General features: G+C 39.4%; 1 pseudogene; it reads right to left on the bottom strand.

Annotated features, from left to right (window-relative positions):
* Positions 1–2,139: 2,139 nt before the first annotated feature.
* Positions 2,140–14,909, bottom strand: LOC113222585 (annotated as a pseudogene).
* Between the last annotated feature and the right edge of the window lie 1,006 nt (positions 14,910–15,915).

Raw genomic sequence — 15,915 nt, 5'->3', positions numbered from 1 at the left:
TGGGGCCTATCATGGGGAGGGGGGAGGGGGGAGGGATTGCATTGGGGAGTTATACCTGATATAAATGATGAATTGATGGGTGCTGACGAGTTGATGGGTGCAGCACACCAACATGGCACATGTATACATATGTAACAAACCTGCACATTATGCACATGTACCCCAGAACTTAAAGTATAATAAAAAAAAAAAAAAAAATGATGTAGCAGAAAACACAAAAGGGAAATCTAGAAATATGTTTTTCTTGTCTGAGAACGATTAACAACTAATTAGTTTTTAAACATTTTAAACTTGACATAGTCCTACAAGTTATGCCAACAAGGTCTGTACTTAGCCAGGCATGGTGACTCATGCCTGTAATCCCAGCAATTTGGGAGGCTGAGGTGGGTGGATCACCTGAGGTCAGGAGTTCGAGATCAGCCTGGCCAAAATGGTGAAACCCTGTCTCGATGAAAAAACACAAAAAATTAGCCAGGCGTGGTGGCAGGCACCTTTAATCCCAGCTACTCCGGAGACAGAGGGAGGAGAATCGCTTTAACCTGGGAGACAGAGGGTGCAGTGAACCGAGAAGGTGCTGTTGCACTCCAGGTTGACAAGAGCAAAACACTGCCTCAAAAAAAAAAAAAAAAAAAAAAATAGTTTACATTTATGGACTGAGAAAAGTAATTTCAGTCCACAAGTTACAGAATTAGAGGAGACCAGAAATAATACTTACAGTTCCACATAATTGGCAACAGCTCCCTTTATCTCCCAGAAAGTTTTTATCAGAGAAGCTACAAATACTTAAAGCAATTGTCAGCAAAATGACTAATTTTTTCTGAAGACACAGCAATTAGAATGAACAATGCTGAGTGCAATAGTACCACTGCACAACAGGTCCTTAACTATGATTTCTTTTCATTCTGTAGCCACACCAGTGGAGGATTTAAAAACAACACAGCTATCATGGCCCCATATTGGAATCTCATGTCCAATAGGAAGCCTGATTTCCAGAGGCCCTGGCCAAAGACAAGTAGGAATATTTTTTGTATTATAGCTGAAAGATGAAGAGAAAATTATAATATACCATTTCATAAGATAGTAAAAAGGCTTTGTACCTGCACATAATAAAACACCTCTGGTTCAAGATGTTGGCATCCAGGCTGAAGAGTACAGAATATAAGATCCCAGGAAGAGACAACACCACTAATGGCAGGTTATAATTTATATGTATGTCACACACCTTTGAGAAAGAAAGATAACATCAGTATATAGACTATTCCCCAGAACTTCTCAACCAAGTTCACCCAAAGAATCATCAGTATAAGATGGTAATGTAACGTTAGCTTTGGACACACCTGACTCCTAAACAGATAACCATAAGCTTGCTTAACATAGACTTCACCAAATACCAGTCATACCACAGAGAATAATTTCTAAAAGACCATTACTTAAATCTTTCATTTCTTCTAGGGAAAGGTCTTACAGTTAGGGGGACAGGGTAAAGGAAGGAAGTATTTCTTTCTCCTTAAGTCCCATAATACTTATTGTATCAGTTAGCTGTCAACCTAGAAAACAAAGGAGCATGTTTCTAAGCAAATGCATAATACAAGACAACTAGGTATTAGTAGAGGAAGCTGGAAAAAGTGAGACCATCATGGATACTTCATGGATATTGTTATTGTTTTCAAAGGCAAAAACTGCAATTACTTTTGCATCAACCTATAGTTCTGTCCAGGTTATATACTGTAACACAATAAAAGGGTACTAGGTACCAACAGAAGTAAGGCAGTTGAAAGGTAAACATGGAGATCTGAAGAAACAACAAGAAATTTTTGGTTTCCGCCAGGAGTTAGGAATGGAAGGAACAAAAACAAGGCAAACAACAGATTTCTGTCTAGGACCAGTGTTAACACAGGCTAATGTTGTGGTGCCTGGACCTTTAAAAAAAAAAAAAAAGCATTTGTTTTTCCATGTGGTTTATGAAAATCAATTGTTCTGGTGAGAAAATAATCATGAACTTCAAAATGTGAGGTTATTTTAATGATGCTAATGAGATCACAGCCTACCTTAATATTTGTGCGTAAAATTTAAATAATATGCCAATAAAGTGAATGGCCTTCACAAAAATCCCAATGGGGAAAGTGTAACATGTATTACCTTCTCATAGAAATCCAAAATAAAGTGCAGCAAGAAAGTTCTGTTGCTCTCCACATGCACTGCAGTAGTGGACAGCCACCCTACATAGTGGAGCAGTTTAGACACAGAGTTCGTGGATCCACCCAGTTGTCTCTCTGCAATAAGAAACCGTAACATTCAGATACGAAGTAGCAAAAGTGTTCACAATTTCCAAGCTAAAGGTGAATAAAGGAAAAAGTTGGTGAAGGTTTTAAAACTATCAGTGCTCCAATGTATAATTTACTTTTTAAAAAATCAGTGATTAATCATAAAACTACACTTAGCCTTCCAGGGAAGCATTAAGATGAATTCATAGAACATTCTAAACAACCAGACTCTACTAGTAAATAACAGATAAATAAAGTATTAAGCTCCAAGCAGTTATGAAAATTCTCAAGTGAGAGATATAAAAACCACTAGAAATATAGGTATTTCATTAACAGTTAAGGGGAGAAAAAGGTTCACATAAAAGTGACATGAAAAATTCACGGCCAAGCACAGTGGCTCACACCTGTGATTCCAGCACTTAGGGAGGCCAAGGCAGGCAGAGCTCTTGAATCCAGGAATTTGAGACCAGCCTGGGCAACATGGCAAAAGCTCTTTACAAAAAACACAAAAATTAGCTGGGGTGGTGGCATATGCTTCTAGTTCCAGCTACTCAAGAGGCTGAGGTGGGAGGATCGCTTGAGGCCCAGAGGCAAAGGTTGCAGTGAGTGAGACTGCACCACCGCACTCTAGCCTGAGTGACAGAGCAAGACTGTTTAAAAAGAAAAAACAAAATTCAGGCCAGGTGCAGTGGCTTACACCTGTAATCCCAGCACTCTGGGATGCTGAGGAGGGCAGATCACTTGAGCACTTGAGGTCGAGTTTGAGATCAGCATAGCCAACATGGTGAAACCCCCTCTCTACTAAAAATAAAAAAATTAGCCAGGCGTGATGGTGGGTCCCTGTAATCCCAGCTACTTGGGAAGCTGAGGCAGTAGAATACCTTGAACCCAGGAGGTGGAGTTTGCAGTGAGCCAAGATCATAACACTCCACTCCAGCCTGGGCAATATAGCAAGACTCTGTTTCAAAAAAAAAAAAATCAGGATGAAATGTGAACATGGACAAAATGGTACAGTAAACTAGAAAACAATGACAACTAATTTATTCCAACCAAATCAACTGTGGTTTACAGGAATAAACATTAAAATGACTTTAGGAATCGTTTCCTATACTGTCAGTAACATTGCAACACAGATGCATGGAAACCTACGCTACACAAATCAAAACTCAGTTTTGCCTGAATTCCTGAGCTTTATAAAATGCTGTTAAACATATTTTCACTTGAATTTGGCGGGGCACAGTGACTCATCATGCCTGTAATCCCAGCACTTTGGGACGCTAAGGCAGGTGGATCACCTGAGGTTGGGAGTTTAAGACCAGCCTGGCCAACATGGTGAAACCCCACCTCTACTAAAAGTACAAAAAGTAGCCAGGTATGGTGGTGTAAGCCTGTAATCCCAGCTACTGGGGAGGCTGAGGCAGAAGAATCCCTTGAACCCAGGAGGTGGAGTTGGCAGTTAGCCAAGATCATGCCAATGTTAAACGGATTAGGAAAAGACTTACAAATGTGAATTCACAGCTTTACTCTCCTATCTAGGCAGTCAACAATGGTTATGCACAAGGAAAAGAACATGTATAATCTTAGAATTTCGGAGATGAAGACGACTCTACTACTGCCCACCACCATGACAGTTCAGTGTCAGGACAATCAATGATCAGGAGACCATTCAAATATGCAAGCATCTACACATAACCAGTTGGCTATTTGCAAAACTAAGTTTTTTTTGTTTGTTTGTTTGTTTGTTTTTTCTGAGATGGAGTCTTGCTCTGTCGCCCAGGCTGGAGTACACATGTGCGATCTCGAATCACTGCAACCTCCTTCTCTGGGGTCAACCAATTTTCATGCCTCAGGCTCCTGAGTAGCTGAGATTACAGGCGTGTGCCACCACATCCAACTGTTTGTTATATTTTTATTAGAGACAAGGTTTCACCATGTTGGCCAGGCTCCTATGAAACTCCAGACCTCAAGTGATCTGCTGGTCTCAGTCTCCCAATGTGCTGGAATTACAGGCGTAACCGTATCTTAACTATGATTTTTGGTAGCACTTGGCAACTGTGTCAAACAATTTGAAACAATGACGATTGCTCCAAACAGCCTCTTTTGAAGTGTTTTTTCACACGACACTATTGGCATTTTGGATCAAACAATTCACTGTTCAGGACTGGCTCTTACTACCCACATAGTCCCTCAAGCACACTGAGCATCCCCACCTCTCACATACTAAATGACAGTTGCAACCTCTTCCCGGTCACCATGACACCAGAAATGCCCCCCCTCTTCAAGAACCACTGCTGAGTTTTCTACCCTTCTCTTTCTTATGATATATAACTACAATTTACTCCCTTTTTGACAGTGATATGGCATATGGCCACATGATAGAAATATGGCATTACACCTATATTTACTCAATTATTGAAAACTTGAGCTATACTATATAATGCCAAATACTGTTATGACAAGCAAAATTATCCACCTGTATGTCCGTTTAAGAATTTTAGAAAGCAGAATTCCTTTTTAAATTGTCTCCCTTATGACACTAATAAAAATAAAGATAATACAGAAACTGTAAGGCAGCCATTTCAAGGGTACTGGAGACTTACATTGCAAGTTAGCCAAATATTGTAGATGCAAACATACTGTTTTGTTCAATCTTTTGCTCATCTGGGGAATAGAGAATGAATAAACATGGGTCCAGGCACAGCAGCTCAAAGAGGGGAATGCAGGTTAGGGAGAACCACAAGTGAAAGAGAAGAATTTCAGGTTGGATGTGGTGGCTCATGCCTGTGATCCCAATACTTTGGGAGGCCAACGCAGGAGGATAGTTTGAGCCTAGGAGTTCAAGACCAACCCAGACAACACAGTGAGACCTTGTCTCTACAACAAATAAAAATCAGCCTGGCATGTTATATTGGTGCACACTCTTGGTCACAGCTACTCAGGGGCTGAGGTGGATCGCTTGAGCCTGGGTGGTCGAGGCTGCAGTGAGCTAAGGCTGCGTCACTGCACTCCTGGGAGACAGAGAAAGACCCTGTCTCACACAAAAGCGGAGAGAGATAATTTCAAAGGTACAGTTCTTGATGTAATTTAGGTAGAAGAGATTAAACATTTAAGTGGAGTTTCTTTAAAATAGTGGTTCTCAAACTTCAGCATGCACCAGAATTATGGTAGTGTTTAATTACAGAGCCCCAACTCCAGAGTTTAATTCAGTAGGTCTAGGCCAAGACCTAAGATTTGCATCTCTAACAAGTTTCCAGGTTATGCTGATGATCCAAGGACCATATTTTGAGAAGTATAGCTTTACAAGATGTTTACTACCCACTAACGCTCCATTTCCTTCTAAAAGTGATCAGGTGTATATGGAAACAATTTAATAACGAATATGAAGAATTAGTAGGAAACCACTATAGGGATAAGAACATACAGAAAAATGAGTCTGGGCTCATCTGTTAACCAAGCTAACCACCAGCTATTTACAACTGAAGCTAAGGGGAATTTGAACATTGGTTAGATATTTAAAGATACTAAGAACTATTGGCTGGGCACAGTGGCTTATGCCTATAATCCCAGCACTTTGGGAGGCCAAGGCGGGTGCATAATTTGAGGTCACAAGTTCAAGACCAGCCCCGGCCAACATCGTGAAACCCTATCTCTACTAAAAACACAAAAAGTAGCTGGGTGTGGTGGCACATGCCTGTAGTTCCAGCTACTTGAAGGCTGAAATAGGAGAATTATGTGAACCCAAGAGATGGAAGTTGCAGTGAACTTTCATCAACCCACTGCACTCCAGCCTGGGCAAGGGTGATGGTCTTAAAAAAACAAAACAAAACAAAACAAAAAACTACCAATTTTTTAGGTGTCATAATGGTACCATATTTTACAGTTGAAATGGGAGCTGAGTTTTGCTTTAAAATAATGGAAAGGAAAGGTGAAACGTATTATAGATGAAAAAAGGTTAACCAAAAGTTGCTAACTGTTGAAGATGGGTAATGGGCACAGAAGGGGAACACTGCAGTATTTTCTCTACTTCTGATTGTATTTGTAATTTTCTATAATATAGTTTTTCAAATGCCGAAAAATTATGTGACTGATAATAGAATTTAGGAGAAGCAGCCAGGCACAGTGGCTCACACTGGTAATTCCAGCACTTTGGGAGGCCGAGGCGAGCAGATCACCTGAGGTCAGGAGCTTGAGACCAGCCTGGCAAAAATGGCAAAGGCCCATCTCTACTAAAAATACAAAAAAACAAAACAAAGCAAAAAAAACGTAGCTGGGTGCGGTGGCACATGCCTGTAATCCCAGCTACTTGGGAGACTGAGGCAGGAGAATCATTTGAAGCTGGGCAGTGGAGGCTGCGGTGAGCCAATATTACACCACTGCACTCCAGCCTGGGCAACACAGCGAGACTCAGTCTTACAAAAAAAAAAAGAAAGAGTGTAAGAGAAGGCAAAAAACTTTAGGTAGAAAGAGTCAAAACAATCTGATTATGCAGTTCCCTGAAATTTAGTCTTTTACTTTGAAGGTAAAGCAACACATTTAACAAAAACTTAGGGTTCTTATTTTAAACTCCAAAATTAAGATAAATTAATGCATATAACCAAAATACAGCATAGGAACATACTATCCAGCTACCTTACCCTCTTTTTTTTTTTTTATCTTCTCATATTTCTGCTGTCTATCACTTGGAAGCTCATCCAGATTCGTTGAGGGGCTTAGAACTCTGCGTCACATCCTGCCATCAACATCTCAGTTACACCAGTGTCCATGCAAATGATCCCAACATTTCAGTTTCACAGTTTCTTGACTTTGAATCAAATAACCTTCACCTTCACTCCACCTTAGTTACCCAGTCCCACAGATACACACTAGATTCTGTCACAACCTGAACTGAACCACACCAAAATATATTATTTTGTTGTTGTAACTTCCTATTCCAGCTTTGTCGCAGACTCAACTCCAACTATAGTTACTCGTTTCTCAACGTCAGAGATACTCTATCCCTTAATTCCTTTTTTGCAGTGATGCGATCTTGGGTCACTGCAACCTCCACCTCCCAGGTTCAAGTGATTCTCCTCCCTCAGCCTCCCAAGAAGCTGGGATTACAGGCACACATCATCACACCCAGCTAATTTTTATATTTTTAGTAGAGATGAGGTTTCACTATGTTGGCCAGGCTGGTAGGCTGGTCTCAAACTCCTGACCTCAAGTGATCTGCCCATCTCGGCCCTCCAAAGTGCTGTGATTACAGGCATGAGTCACCACATCCAGTCAATACCTTAATTTTTAACGTCCTTTTTCAGGTTTATCAGCCTTCTCCTGGCCTTATTTTCCTATCTGGACTAGACCACACAGCTGATCACAACTCTCTTGTACTCGATTCAACCAGCAAAACCCAAACTGATTCAGTCTCATAAATTGCTTTCTCTTCTCCAATATGTAAGTGGAAGAAAAACACGCAACTGCAAAGATTCGCGCCATTCCAAATTGATGATCGCCAACTTCTGCTGGGCCCTTAATAGCACTCAATAATCCTTTTACTTGTCTTTAACCAGCTTGTTCTCGCTGGCTGTCCTAAGCAGTTAATGTCCTCCTGGAATGTCCTACTCAGATATTCTGTAAAACATGCTTCTCATTTTGAGTAACTTAACATTCTTAGGCACAAAGTACTTTAATGTCTTACCCTTTCTTCTAAATGTCTTACCCTTTCTTCTAACTTTACAAATATATATCCACCTATCAACGCAGCCTCTCCCTAGTCATAGATGATAAATGGTGCCTCCGAATTCCTAACCACCCATTCAAGTAAATCTCACGACATACTTTTAACCCAATACCTTCATATTTCTTCTGGAGCCCTGTACCGTCACTTATCCCCAATCATTTCTCTATTTTCAACTTCTCCCTCTTCTCCACTGGCTCCTGTGACTCCATGTATAAACACAATCACATTTCTCTCATTTTAGAGGCAAAAAACAAAAACCAACTTCCCCTTGGTTTAGAATCCCCCTATAGTTCTTTTTCTACACTTTTTTTTTGGTCAAACATTTTGAAACATATTCTATACCTACTGTCTTCACTTGACTTTTCACTTACTCCCCCATCCACACAATCTGACTTCTACCTCCACACTCCACTGGAACTACTCACAAAGGAAGCCAAAACCTTTGTACTGTCAATTCTTAAAATTTTTGTCCTTATCTTTCTGAACTTTCCTACGATACCTGACATTATTCCTTCATTCATTTTTGACATCCTATATTCCATTTATTGCCTTGGAATTATTATTCTGGTTCTTTTTATACACCTGGCAATTTCTTCTTAAGGTTTCTTCCAATGGTCCTCCTTCTTGGCCTGAGAATTAAATACTGTGTATTCCCCTGAGTTCTATACTTAGCCTACTGTCTGCTCCTTTCCTTCCTTCCTCTCCCTACCCCTTTCACTCTCAAATATACACATGTATGAAAGTGTATATGCATATTAGGTTGAACCTCAAATTGCCAATCATTAACCATCTTTGACCTACCAAAAAATGGCAATTTTCTATGGTCCAGCCTAATGTTTAAACAGCTCTTTAACATGGAAGAATAAGAAAAAAAAAACAAAGAATAACCCAATTAGAAGACTGAGAGAGAATTGCAAAAAAAATTCAAACTGAAGTCTCTGAAAGGTTAAAAAAAAGAGTTTCAAAAAAAAATACTTAATTGTCCCTCTTTTAGAATAGGAATAACCACACTGTAAGAAAGTGGTTCTCAAACTCATTCAGGTAGAACTTCTGGAAGCCATATTGATCTTCTTGGTGACCACCCCAAAATACTAACATATATAAGGTTGGAACAATTTTATTAGCAGAAAACAACCATTATTATAAATATAGAACATGAATGCCATGGGGAGTTTTGTTTGCTTTGGTTACTACTGTATTCCCAGTGTCAAAAAGGGTATATAGTAGGTGCTCAAAAAATGTTTCTGAAATGAATAAATTTATCTACGAAAATATAAACCACAACAATCAAACTAAGTATTTGCTACTTGTTCATTCACTATGTCATTTGCTACAAGCGGAAACAGATTAGGAAAACTATGCAACACAGCCTTAAAAAAGGAACATTCTATGCATTAACTTTGAGTTGAGTGATGCAGCGCCTCAAAGCCCAGGTGCAAGAAAATCCTGTTATAAAACCATTGCTGTAATGTCAGTTTGGAATTGTGTACCACTAGCAATAGAATAATAAATCCTGCTAAATCTAAGCAAGGCAAGTGTTTGTTACCCTTGAAATAAATGGTTGATGTAAAGAGCTGTGCTAGATGGTCAAAAAGAAGCGATTTCACCTCCAAGAATTAAAAAAAAAGATTTATCAAAATCCATTCAATTATAGTACACTGAATTAAATGACTCCAAATTTTCATGATACATACCAGAGAAGTTACAACAAATAATCCAGCTCACAAGCGGAAGGAACTGTAACTGACAACAGAGGCCATCCCAGAGAGAAAGGCTCTTATATAGGAATGCTTCACAGCAATAAAACCCCTCCTGTAACACAAGTGAGTAGTAAACCCTTACATGGAAAGCTTCAGTCACAAAATTATGCTCTAAATAATGAGTTTATTTTGGGCTATAGTTGCTTCGCTCTTAGACTAATTTTTTGGCATCAATATAATGAAAGCCTTAGGTTAGATGCAGACTTCCTCAGAAAAAGGTAAGATGATTAGTATTTACATGCAATACTATTTGTATCAATATAGCTCTCAAATACCATAAAGCTTCATCAAATGGAAAGAAGGTTAAAAGTTACCCATTTTTTAAAATTTATTATACCTTGGGTACTGTACATGCAGTAATTTGAACAGTCAGTAAAATGTATACAATGTTACATAATAGGGCCAGAACGTCGTTAGAGGCCATAGACCAAATTCCAACTCTGAGCAGCTCCTTTAGAGGCTCAAATGTCTAGGTTGCTTGTATTTCCACCAGAGTGAGAATCTGGGACTTCCCATTTTCCTTTTGTCACCTAAGCCTTACATAGTGACATACACCAGGACTCTAAGACCTTCCTTTCATGACATGAATTCTCTGGACAATCTCATCCATATCATAGCTAAAACCACCACTTTTAACATGAGGGGTCCTAGATCTGTATCTCCAGCTCAAATCTCACCCCTGAGCTTTAGACTCACTATTTTACTGGGTACTGGATATGACTGCTTTGATGTCCCACTGGCATCTCTTAAGTGAAACATCTTTCCTTCCCAGCCTGCTCCTCTTACATTCCTTTTCTGTGAAAGCCATCCATCTTTCCAAGTAGGAAACATAAACATTAACCTAAATTGACATCCTCACTACCATCATCTGAACCCAACTTCCAATTAAACGGTTTCACAACAAATCCCTAAAACTTGGGCTGGGTGTGGTGGCTCATGCCTGTAATCTCAGCACTTTGGGAGACCAAGGCAGAAGGAATGCTTAAGCCCAGGAGTTTGAGACCTGCCTGGACAATACGGCAAAACCCCGTTTTTACAAAAAAATACAAAAAAAAAAAAAAAAAAAAAAAAAGACTCACAAAAAACAACAGAAAAGACTAGCCAGGAGTGGTGGTGCACACCTGTAGTCCTAGCTACTAGACTGAGGGGGGAGGATCAATTGAGCCCATGACATCAAGGCTGCAGTAAGCCCTGATTGTGCCAGTGCACTCCAGCCTGGGCAACAAAGTGAGACCTTGTCTCATAAAACAAGTCAAAGAATTACTCCACAAACATTTACCAATTAAGCTGAACATCTATACAAGAAGAAGAGTTAGACATGGTTTCTGCCTGCTGGGAGCTCATAACGAGTGGAAAAATGGATGCTAAAAGTGTCACGATAGAGGTAAGCACAGGCAGCCATGGAAGCACATAGAACAAGGAGCTAACCCATACTGGGCAATAACTGAAGGCTCCTTGATGGTGCTGATACCTAAGCTGCAGCTTAAAATACAACTCAGGGTTACCCAGACCAAAGAGTCCATTGGCTGGAATTTATATGATGCTCAAAAAATGTTTGTTGATTGTAAGAATATAAGTAGTGACCTTATGAAATTTACATTACTAATTCAATTACCTGAATACATTTCATTATATCTTCAGTTCTCCTAAACTACAGGTTTTTCCCTTTTATTTGTAGAATATAACATATTCTTTCTTCAAATCCAACAGTGTAAAGATAAAAAAGTCAAACTCAGCTCTCTTTATGGTTTCAAATTGAACAAATATTATTTACAAATGATGTCAGGTACTTAAAAAATGTTTTTGTTGTTTTTGAGACAGGATCTCACTCTGTCACCCAGGCTGCAGTGCAGTGGCACAACTACAGGTCACTGCACCCTCGACCTCCTGAGCTCAAGTGAGCCTCCTACCTCATCCTCCTGAGTAGCTGGGACAACAGATATATGCCACCATGCCTGGAAATTTTTGTATTCTTTGTAGACATGGGGTTTTGCCATGTTGCCCAACCCGCCTCAGCCTCCAAACTGAAACTGCGGAGATTACAGGTGTGAGTCACCACACTTGGCCAAGAAAAAGACTGTCAATGGATATCTAAATAAATTTTAGTAAAGAGTGGTGGAGTGTGGATGAAGCAAGTGAAATCTTACTTGTGAGGACTCTGCCCTCATGAAGTATCCAGGAAGTTGGTAAATTCTTTTCCATGTTCATAATTATTCACCTTGTACCAAATACATTCTAGAGCAGGAACACTAAATATAAGCATCTAGCTGTGCCACAATAAAAAAGTGCACAAAACAAAATTATCACCAAAGTTACAAATAAGTGACAAAGTAAAAAAGCCATTAGTCTCGTACATCCTAACTAACTCATAATGTAGACGAGAACAGATAGATGGAGGTGACAGTGAGATGTTCCTCAACAACTTGGTAATATACGGAAAAGCTTATAGTGAAAAAACAAATGAAGAGAATTCACATATAATGAATAAGATAAACTTTATATCACATAGTCATCCAAGCAAGTATAAACATCTTAATTGAAAGTTTTAGAACACTGTAGACTTCAATTAGGGTAGGCTGGGTATAATGTAAGAAAGATTGAAATTTAGTAAGTGGAAATCTAATAAACTGTATCATATTCCATTTAAAAGATTCAGAGTAGAAGAAGAATTGGCCTGGAACCAATCAAAAGCAACTTTAACCACCAGAAGAATCAGGAGTTGCTTATCCAGTAAAGAAACACTCAATTTGGTCAAAAGAAATGCTATCTTCCCACCGCCCCGCACCACTGGAGGAATGAAATGCCCAGGCTTTAGTATGGCCTGGACGAAAGACTTCTCACTGCCGTTTCCTTTAATTCTATAATTAAGAAACTGACAAATCTTGTTCCCATATACGCAAATAGCAGAGAGGGAATAGTCTAGTCGCCAGATATGAGCATTTTGCTTACCAGAAATAATTCATTTTATAATAAACTGATATTCTGGCTTATACATTAGTCTCCTGAGTTTCATTACCATTAACGGGATGACTCTAGGGGCCTAACAGCAAGTTTCTGGACATACAAAGATGAAAAATCCTTTGATTGTGATAGTCATCAAAGTAGAGCCACCCAGTGAGTTTTGGTGGCCATCCAGTAGTGTTTTCTTAACATAATCCCTCTCCCTTCTTACTACCTTGAAATTACAACAGAAATATTCATGCTCTAAATATATGATTACCACAGACATAATTATGCCTACGAAGGTTCCTCTTGTCTAGAATTTGGCACACCCTTACAAAAGAAATCCATTTGTAAACTATTTTGTCCCATCCTCCCTCAATTCTTACCTTCTTATAATGTTTGACTCAACCCGTAACAAGACCTCAGCAAGACTGACTCATCTGTGACACAGTTAATATACTGAAGCAGCAGAGAGTTGTTTAGCACTGAGCCCATCTGAGAAGGCAGCTGCAGTAACAGAACCACCGATCAACATCTGAAAATAAAGAAAATAGGTAACAAAAATAGGCTAGGCATGGCGGCTCATGCCTATAATTGCAACACTGTGGGAGGCTGAAGCAGGAGAATCACTTGAGCCCAGGAGTTTGAGACCAGACTGGGCAACATATTTTTTAAATTTTTGTAGTTTTTTTTTTTTTTTTTTTTTGGTGACAGAGTCTCACTCTGTCAACCAGGCTGTAGAACAGTAGTGGGATCGCGGCTCACTCCAACTTCTGCCTCCCAGGTTCAAGCAATTCTCATGCCTCAGCCTCCTGAGTAGCTGGAAGTAGAGGTGTGCACCATCATGCTCAGCTAATTTCTGTATTTTTTGGTAGAGATAGGATTTCACCATGTTGGCCAGGCTGGTGGTCGTGGTCTTGAACTCCTGACACCTCAAGTGATCTGCCCGCCTTGGCTTCCCAAAGTGTTGGGATTACCAGCGTAAGCCACCGAGGCTGGCCTGATATAATTTTTTTGAAAAATTAGCCAGGTGTGTTGATGCACATCTATAGTCCCAGGTACTTGGAAGGCTGAGGTGGAAGGATTACATAGGCCCAGGAGTTCAAGGCAGCAGTGAACCATGACTGTGTTACTGCCTGGATGACAGAGTAAGACCCTGTCTCAAAAAAGCAAAAACAAAGACCATACAGTTCAAACAGAAAATGCAAAGAAGCACATGGTCCAGTCACACACCTCTAAGCAATGGATATTCTGTAAAGGTTGGGGGAAGCTTTGAAGCTATTCTAGTGGAAACCATCCACTTCTACTCAGACAATCAGAAAGACTCATCTTTTTTTTTCCATATTCTTTAGCGTAGCTACAGGAATTGAGCACTGGTATAACTGACAGAGAATTCAATTTCTAAAAGATAATAAAACTATAAAACTATCAATGGACAAAACAGACTACAAAGCATAAATATAAAAGCAGCTGTTAATGTGTTTCAATTAAATGGGAATATGGTTTACACAGAATCCTGGGTAACTGACATGTATTTAAGTATCTATAATCTCCTCTGAGATCTGAATGGTTATTATTTGGATTTAACAAAAGAAAGCCATGCAACTTGTTTGGGCTTTAGATACTTACTATTTTTAGAGGACGAACACAAGCTGGACCCAACATGAACTTCAGAGGTTCTGGAGAAGGTCCCTGGTTTCTTCGCGTCATGGCAAGCAGAGCCATCTTCCACAGATTCTCTGAATTCTTAAAATAGATCTGTAAATTTAGATATAAAGTACAAGAGAGTAGGTACCCATAAATTGGAGCGACGTAAAGTCTAAAACTGCTCATTAATTGAAAATATATTATGAATTCCTTTACACCCACACATATGCATTTATTTTTCTGATCAGCAATCTATTAAATGCACTAAAAGGGATCAACACGAAGTGCCAATCCCTAAAAAAAACTTTTCCAAAGCAGTACCACAATACTAGAGAGTAAAACAGTAGGCTGTAAGCATTTTAGTTGAAATCTATGTTGACTTTAACAAAAATAACGTATTTCAATCTCAATATGATTTCTCTCTCCTTAATCCCTTACCTTTTTCCTAAGAGGCAAAGATACGGAAATCAGAGCAGAAGCAAAGAACCTATACAGTGACAACAAAGCTTGAAGATGAAGCTGCATTCCCTGAAATAAAATAAGTTTTCCATTTTCAATTCTGTGGCTATTAAGAAACTGAGGAAACAAATACCAATAAGAAAAAAAGTATATTCAGACCATAATTTCACTATGAGATATAGCTATACGAAGATGCTCTCAAAAATCAAGGAAGAAGTAAGCAGACATTTAAGTCAACCACCATAAAACAATCCTCTCCAAACTGTGATCTTCTCTCTTACCACCATTACTGACTTTACTTCTTTCTCATATTTTCTCTCTTCTTTTCCTGTACCTTAGGCTTAACAGTCATTCTTACTAACATTGCATAGCTTATTCTCACTGGTAGCATACTCAGGACTCAAAGTTTATTCATCCTTGATTTACACATCAAGGAGATAGGACAAAGAGAAGCTAATACCTGATTATTATAGTTCTTGGAAAAGTATCTAGGAAATTACAATTGGCATGCTGTAATCAAGCAGCTTTGACATAACTAAGACAAATCTTAACAAAGCCCTAATTTCACAATGAAAGAAGTCATTACTGCTAGACGCGTGCATCTGACTATGCAGAGAAAGCACACCACTAAAACGAATTCCAAGGAAGTAACCAAAATGTTTTGTAATACTAAAATTTTATTATATCGAATACTGTACAAAGTAACGCAGTAAATGAGGCTTAGAAATAATTTTTTTTTGAGATGTAGCTTTGCTCTTTTCACCCAGGCTGGAGTCAATGGCATGATCTCTGCTCACTACAACCTCCCCTTCCCGGGTTCAAGCGATTCTCCCGCCTCAGCCTCTCCCAAGTAGCTGGGATTAAAAGCACACACCACCACACCCAGATAATTTTGTATTTTTAGTAGAGACGTGGTTTTACTATGTTGGCTGGGCTGGTCTTGAACTCCTGATCTCCAGTAATATACTGCTTTGGCTCAGAGAAGATGCTTATGACCTAGAATCAGGTACACGCTGGAAAGAAGCTCAGAGCATGTGCCTATTACCTGGAATCAAGGGCACACGCTGGAAAAAAGCTCAGATGCAAAGGCAGGTGCTGCCTCTGGGGAGAACGGACAGAGAAG

This window comes from Piliocolobus tephrosceles, unplaced genomic scaffold (genome assembly GCF_002776525.5).
Source record: "Piliocolobus tephrosceles isolate RC106 unplaced genomic scaffold, ASM277652v3 unscaffolded_32083, whole genome shotgun sequence".
Classification (NCBI taxonomy): Eukaryota; Metazoa; Chordata; class Mammalia; order Primates; family Cercopithecidae; genus Piliocolobus; species Piliocolobus tephrosceles.
This window is presented reverse-complemented; position numbering and strand designations above follow the sequence as displayed.